Raw genomic sequence first — 8246 nt, forward strand, 5'->3', positions numbered from 1 at the left:
CGGCGCAATTCGCAGTTTACATATACGCACCAAGAGCGCGATTTCCATGTCGTTCAGGGTATCGCTCCTACACTTGTGATGAATAATAGATTAACGGCCGCTTATTAGGCAGCTCGTCGAGGCCTGCGCGACCGTCAAATGTTAGAACGTTCTAAAATGGCCGCCCCGAAGGCCAGATCGGCTTTTTACGACGACCGGTTTAGAAGCCGCTCTTGCTCGGTAGCCACCGCGCTCTTCCCGTTGCGCTTCTCCTCGCGTCCTGCAGTTTTGCTACCTGCGGCCGTGCCCAATCGCGATCGCCGATCGTTCGGTCGGAAACGACCAATCGGCGACGGCTGAAAATATCAACGTTGGAGCCGGGCCTTTATCGTAGCAACCGACGCGATGCTACACGACTATCGAAGTTGCTCCTCGATTAAACCGCGTAGATTCGCTCGAGTCACGTTTACTCTGTGGAATTTCTGCAGGTATATAATCTATTAGATGGGAAAGAAGTTTTCCTCTCTTGCACAAAAATGTAGGTTTTTTTTTTTTGTAAATTCAAAATATTCATCACGATAGAATTCATTAATGTAAATATCAGCTTTGAATTTTTTTCGCACAAGTATGAGCATATTTAGGATTTTTTTCAGGACGGGTTTTTATCAATTCTGTTAACACATAGATAGTGATTTTTTAATAAATTACTTTTTTGGATATTTTAAAACTTAGATATTAGAAAACTTATCTCCTTATTTCTGATTTTAAATAAGAAAAAAATATTAAATTTTGTAAATCATAACTTTAACTTTATTTTAATTTTTTTTTTAATTTCAGGGGAATTTGAATCTCCCCCTTCTCCATCCTTGAATATTCGTAACAGAATTCTTAGAAAGCTCATTATAATTGAACGAGTTTAATTGCTATTTATCTCGTTAAATAACGAAAGAAATATATATACAGAGTTACATGTCTTACATAATGAATAATGTAAACTTTTAACCGCAAACAATGAGTGAGACAGACACTTGCATAAATCTTGTATGTAGCCACTGCTTTTAACGACATGAAAACGGAACGGAACGCGGGGGAAAGTTTGTCCGTGGGATTATTCGCCCTTATCGTACACAGGGCGATTCTACTTTGCGGCTATCACCACGGCACCGTTATAGCATCGTAATAAATAACGGCGACAAAGGTCTCTTATTACGTCGTTTTAAACAATACTTCTCGCGGACAATGAGTCGCAATTATTACTGTCCCTTTCCCATCGTGGATTATGCGAGCTCGTTTAACGTAAGCTTAGAATACGATCGCGTCGCGAATAAATAGGGAATAAATGTGAGTTGCGCGTCGCCGTTGCATGCCGCACGGAGAGCGAAGCTCTCTCTCTCTCTCTCTTTCTTTCTCCTTCTCTCTCTGTGTGTGCATCATATGCTCGCACCTGCCGAGTCGAGTCACTCCATTTAGTAACTGCATTTCTGCGCGCGGATCGTCAGCATTGTGCGAAGAACAACGCTTTGTGTGCGCCGCTAAACAGTACGGCGAGCTACGTCCAACCCATCGAGCGTCGATGACGGAGAATCTCTGACAGAATTTCAGAAGCCAAATTTCCTCGACGAAAATTTAATAAACGCTCATTTTATACATCAGCTTCTATAAATACCGACCTATTAAATATTTTCATGATTAAATCTGAAATTAAACTTCCTATGAAAGAGAATAATTATTAAGAGATTAATAATTCAAGATTCTTCGGTCTGTTTATGATCGGAGAGCCTTCAAAAAGAGATCACGTCAAGCAGTATCGATCATACTGGTGTTATATGACAACGGAAAAACAGTTAATCGAGAGTGAACGTAATAAGATCGACAAAAGATTCTCGGATTGTTAAGTGAGTATTTTTAGCTAACTTACTCAGCCATCTGATCTCAGCTTGCTACTATATCACGTAAAAGTATTCATTATCATTATCATTAATCAAGACAAGTTCTGCTTACATCGAAGAAAACTTGTCTGCCTCTCGATATCTCGGGACATCGAATAATTTCAAGGTGCAAATAACTGAGCCGTGTGCCGATCGATGAAAGCCATGTGAAACGCGGATAAAGCGGAGCAAACGCATAGAGATATATGAAAAGGATACAATTAAAATAGCGGAATCGGTACGGTCGCGATGCGTGTTCGCGTAATGGTAAGGTGAACGCTACAAAGCTATACGCTACTCGCTTGTCCGTTTAGCGCGAGAGAAAAAGAGAGGAGCTATGGATCGGCGGCCGTAAATGCAATAGAGGCATACTTGCCACTCTTGCCGAGGAATTTCTTCGTCTTACGTCGTTTCGCTGGATCCAGCACCGCACGAGTATCCGCGTGCGTTGTCCTTGTAGATTCTAATTCTAAATCCGTCTCTCTGAACCTCTCTCTATCTTTCGAGCAGCACCGATTGGAATGCATTACCAATGGTTTTAAGAACCTTGAAGCCACCCGACCACGTTTGAAAGTAAGCTGCACAATTTCTTACCCACCGGCGTGTCACCACTTAGGATAATCGCTCGCGTGTGTTACACCGCAATGTGTGTGAAATCTGCCCACCGTTCATTATTGCCCGATCGTAATTTACATCGGCAAGCGCAGTTGTTGTTGCGCCAATATTGCGAAAATAGACGTGGCATATTCAGAAACGGAGGAGAAAGAGAACTGCGTCTCTGTCCTTCTCTTCGGAAGATCCTTTTTCATCGACGAACGTTTTTCAATACAATATCGATTTGATGATCGTTATCGCTCTTCTATCTTCCATAAAAGTTCTGCGATTCTTTGAATAAAGTTATCTATCTGTCCATTTCTTGCATCATAGTTAGTCTTAGAACGTAAAAGAATTTTATTCGAAGATGTTTGCGATCCTTCTTACGTATGTATGTTCTTCTTGAGTTTTTGTGCAATTATAAAAAAAAGATTATAAAGAATCACGGTAAAGATATTTTATTCGATTATATCTCGATACGATTAGATGAGCGATTAATAGTTGACTAAAAGAATATTCCACTGCAAACCGAATACATGTTTTTATCAATATCTATTTCAGCCAGAAACCTTCAGTAAATACCCACTTCAAAAACCTTTTTATATAATAAACTGTTTTATATAATATTAGTACATATTCACAATTTCAATTAAATGTTTTGAAACCAATACAATAATTTTATGTAAAAACGATGGAAATTTATGTTAATAGCAATTTTTTTAATGCATGCAATTAATTATTTCCAATTAGAAGATAATAATCGTTGATTAGCGATTAATTACAATTAATTAAATTGTAATTTAAAATTGATTAAAGTATCAGTGATCAATAATTAATACTTTTATTCTCAATATTTTATAAATAATTACAGTTTATCTTTATGAGCAATACTCTCAGATAATCGATGCATAAATTAACTTTTGGAAGATTATAGGATAGTCGTCTCTCGATGTGAAATTTAATATCGCGGCCGGGGCGCCGAAATACGCCTTGTTCCGATTCTGATATAATGAGATAGCCAACCGATACGTTTAACCGTGTAATTAAGCGCTGTTTAATCGCATAGATCCGATAGGCGAGATAGCGTGAATATGGATAAGCCTCGTGAGCGTACGTGAGATCGGAATTCGACTTCGACCAACGACGCATGACACGACCTCAAGGTGCGCTCGTAGAGCACCGCCACTCCCGAGACAGCCGGCAAAAAGAAGCTCGCGGAACAAAATTAATTCAGGGTTGCTTGCTACGTTGCGCTAGAGTTTCGCTCGAGCGAGGAACGACGTTGCATCGTCATTACATCCGCCGAAATTGCCGTTCACGGAGCAAATTTGCTGCGGGCGCGACGATAAAGGAACGTCACAGAATACATTACGGAATGCATAAGGGAGAGCCCGGGATCGATCTAGCAATTTCAATAAAATTTTCAAGCGAATAATAGGGCAATATGGTAAAATCACACTTTTATTTTTATATCTCATCACAGAAACGCAATTTACTTCGTATTGTGTCGAGGAATTTCATATTTTTCATATCTGTGAATTTTGTTATTAGTTCTATAATTTATTTATAAATTTTTTCATCGTCATAACTTTTATTTCGTCTCGTCACGAGCCTTAATTTCAAATGCACGAGCGCGAGTCATCTCCACCATCTTATAACGCTTAGCGTGTGAGTCCCTTCTAAATAGGAGGGGGCCTAGACGATCGAGCATTGGTCGCGAGTTTAGACGACCAATCGCGCTGTGGTCGACGCCACGTGGTTCCTTTTTCGGTAACGCCGAAAAAATGGTGAACCCGCTAGGCTAGAAATGAAGGAGAGAAAAACGGAGAATTCTCTTACAATACGTGGCTTGTCAACTGTGGATAAATATTTTGATTGAAAAGCGTCTCTTTTTTTATAGAAACAAATTGATCTTACGATTTATATTTCCATAATTCTCCATAAAATAATTGCGTATCCGGAAGAGTATAATTTAAATTAAAGTTAAATAATATAATTTATGTTATTGATTTATATAGTGGAAATAAAATTAAATACACTCTTGCGTTTTCCGATCGTTACTCGGCAGTTTCCATTCTCGTAATGCAAATTTTAATAATTCGCAATTTATGTGAATTACTTACGGACTTATTGTAATATACAAACAATTCTAAATAATCCTCTCAAATTTATGCAAGGTAATTAACTGTATATATTACAACATTTTTAATCAAAATTACATATATACATAATTTTTCAATTATCTTAAATATGCATATAAAATTATATTAGTGTTATATGAGATTTTTAGAATTTGCTTTGCTTTGAGAATTCCTGAAAAATAATTCGCGTATAAACGGATTTCTCTTTTTCTCTCACGGCGCTTCACGACGCTTGGCCTTCAACATTGTATCTGATGACGTCATACCCTTCTAAACAGGAGGGGCCCGGGCGACTAAACATGGCTGTGGATTTAGGCGGCCAATCATAGTACGACCAACAAGGATCCCCTTTCTAAGCGGCTCTGCCGCTCATCGTGGGAATATATTGGTGCTTTTGGATGAAGTAGACAACGCAAAATGGCTACTTTCAATGGTACCAAAGAGAAGGGAAGAAAGAGGGTCTCGTTCCTCGAACATTTCAAATCTATAATTAAACATAATAACGACACAGGTTCATCAAATTATATTGTCCTACATATATATATATATATATATATATATATATATATATATATATACTTCATTGTATTTTTCTTTCTCTAAATATTATATTTCATTTTTAATTTATTTACTTTAATTTTATTAATTTCCTTAATTTTCCCATATTCCGTTACTTATCCACTCATAATATCAGAGAATTCATATATTCTCACTTCTAGATATTTATTTATATATGCGATAATTGTTATTTTTAGTCTCATAATTACATTTTTATAATCAACGAAATTCATTACTTATGTATCTATAAATAATAAAAGGGGGCCTTGGCATAAATCTTTGCGATTACAATGTTCTTTAGTGGAACACTTTCACTGAACAATCACGCCGCTCTCGCGATGAATCTACTTGAATCGAACATTTCCTTTCATCGTGTTCGATGCATCGGGAGATAGCGAAGGTTAATGCAACTACGATCACGATCGATCGCCACAAGTATTCGTAGCAACGCGGGGCAGCCTGGAGTCTCGGGCACGTCGCGATCGAGCAGACCAATAATTATCATTGTCCTAATGCGCTGGCTGATCGCAAATATTTGCGCGAGCGAGCGAGGCGCATTAATATTTATCGCATGCTAAGCGTCGCGACGCGATGCGACGACCTCGCTGCAACAGCAGCAGCATCACGCAGCGTTTTCGCAACGATCGGTCCAATTTCAGCGGTTGAACCTCGCTCACGCCGCTCTTCGGAGTTTTCCATTCCGCATCGTACGAAAATAAAAGAGTAAACACAATAATAGCAAGGAAAATTTCATTTTCACAAACACCATCGATAAGATTAGAGAATCGCGACCGAGTATTTTATACTTGCTCAGAAATTGTTTCTCGTTAATCCGTTAACGATTGACCTCGCGTTAAAATTTCCCGTTGAATTTCCCGGCTCTAAAAAACAAAGAGATTATCGCAAAGCAAAGTCGCAAAAATTTCTCGAGTACGTCGGATCTATTTTCGGATCTATTGTCTTAAAAGCGGGACTTGTCGCGTCAAAAAAGAAACGTGGTCATCTTGGTTATTACGCATACGGAGGCCGTGATGCTGCTGCTGCAGCAGCAGCCTCTTTCAGACGGCACGAATAGAAGTGAATGCCGAGCTGCTAGTCCGAGTGTGTGGTAATCGCCGTTTGCAAGATGTTTACGTAATTTCGCCTTTTTTCGCATGCATCTCCGTTGATCGGGCGCCTCTCCCCTCTGGCCCCACCATTCCTATCGTCTCGGGGTCCTCGCTTCCTCTCGTCCCTGCCGCGGTGCGGCGCGATACACGCGATGAACGGTTTATATAAATGCCGTCGCGAACGGATGTCGTCGTACCAATGAGCACCGATCTATCGATTGTTTTCTTCTTCTCCTTTTCGTTTGAATTTTTATCGCGTTTTCTTCCCACGACTTTGACATATTCGACATTGAACATCTCGACGATGGCACTGCTAATCAAAATTTCGTGGAAAAAAAGACTAAGAATAACGGATACTTGCTAAAGTAAAATTAAAAACGAAAATGTATGAGATCTCGTTGCGCATCTATGCGTATTCCTGAAATCTAACGGAGAATTCTTAGAAGTCTCTAATTCTTACTCGGTGCTCAAAGTCTATTGTTAAACCGCCGTACGGCCGTCGTTTCCTTTGAAATTAATTTCCAGCCTCGGTGAAAATATGTGACTTTCGAGAGTCACGTCGTACACCTGGCTACATTGCGCAAGGTATCCCAGAAAAAGCTACGGCAAGACCTCGTCGAAACGATTCGCGCTGATGATGCAGTCGACCGCGATAAAAGGCGTAAGAGAGGGGTAGGCCGACGCTAGGCCAACGTCGTCGTTCGATCGAAACTTCGCAGGCTACGCGATCGTTCGATCTCTTCGCTCTCGCGAGAGATCCGTGTCGCTCGACGAAAAGTCGGCGGAGGACGCGGGGACGTTCCGTGATCCACGGGCGGGATAGAACGTGGCCGTGTCGCGTTCTCGACACAGAATGGCCGTTCGATGCCGACGAAACTTTCCACGTACCGGCGACGGTATACGAGAGTGAGAGACATGCCAGGCCCCGGATTATTATCTGCCTGTCGCCCTCTCGGGCCCCCTGGTCTCTGGGCCTCGGTCCCGTCCTCATCTCCCGCGCTCCCGCTCCCCGCTCCCCCCTTTATTACCATCGGCGAACGCTCGCCTCTTCTCATCACGGTCGACGAACAGCCGTGCGTGAGCTCCTACTTTTTGTCGGCCGTCGACCGGCCCAGGCCGCCGGGTTCTCAATGATCTCAAACCCGTTTCGACGCGCGTATACGCGCACAACCGTCCTGAGCCGGCCGTGAAACAAAGTCCGCAGATTGACCGCTTAACGGAATTTCAGCTCGAAAAACTGCAAATTAAAATCGGCTATTCGGATTATATCGCGTTTGTTTACGAATAGGTACTGAGGAAATGTTGTTATCCTCTGAACATTTTTACACTTTAACGTTGACATTCATCGGATACCGAGAATAATATCGGATTTTTATAACGACTATTGATATCCCGACATTATTATCTCGAAGTTGACTATAAATAGCTTTCTTTCCGAGAGAAACTAATCAATTTCTAATTAATTTTCTTTGGAAATTCATCAGATGGAGCTTTCGAATATGACAAATTATGAAAGGAGTTACAGTATTTCTGTCATTTGATTAAATAGAGTTTTTTTTTAAATTTAATCAATAAATTGATGAAAAAGATCATACTATACTCTTCCTCAAAATGTGACATAATTAATAACGAAGAAACTTTCCTCGACGGAATTTCTGAAACGATACCGGCAGGCCTGTGTGGTAATTAAGGCAAAATAAAAAGCGGAATTTACACGCTCGTGCGTGCGTCGCCATAAATCGTGCATCGACGTGTTCGAGAGTGCACACGCGCATCAACCTGGCGGTAGGTCAGTACCTTCTGCCTATCTGGATCCCCCCTCCCTTCCTTTCTTCCCCCTCCTTCCTGCGGGCAGTCCCGCCGGTGGTTCAGGTTCGCTTCGAACCAACCCGGTCATTCGAACCGACCAAACTGGTTTCGCGTCGTTTTTCGATGTC

At 41.0% G+C, this 8246-nt stretch overlaps 1 long non-coding RNA gene across 1 annotated transcript; it reads left to right on the forward strand.

Annotated features, from left to right (window-relative positions):
* The first annotated feature begins 1427 nt into the window (after nucleotides 1-1427).
* Nucleotides 1428-5269, forward strand: LOC148937970 (uncharacterized). The gene is made up of 2 exons (XR_016140367.1): nucleotides 1428-1874; nucleotides 4921-5269. It is a non-coding gene; the product is annotated as an uncharacterized LOC148937970 (long non-coding RNA).
* Nucleotides 5270-8246: the final 2977 nt, after the last annotated feature.

Source organism: Pogonomyrmex barbatus, unplaced genomic scaffold, assembly GCF_055798465.1.
Source record: "Pogonomyrmex barbatus isolate J1 unplaced genomic scaffold, ASM5579846v1 scaffold1, whole genome shotgun sequence".
NCBI classification, from domain to species: domain Eukaryota; kingdom Metazoa; phylum Arthropoda; class Insecta; order Hymenoptera; family Formicidae; genus Pogonomyrmex; species Pogonomyrmex barbatus.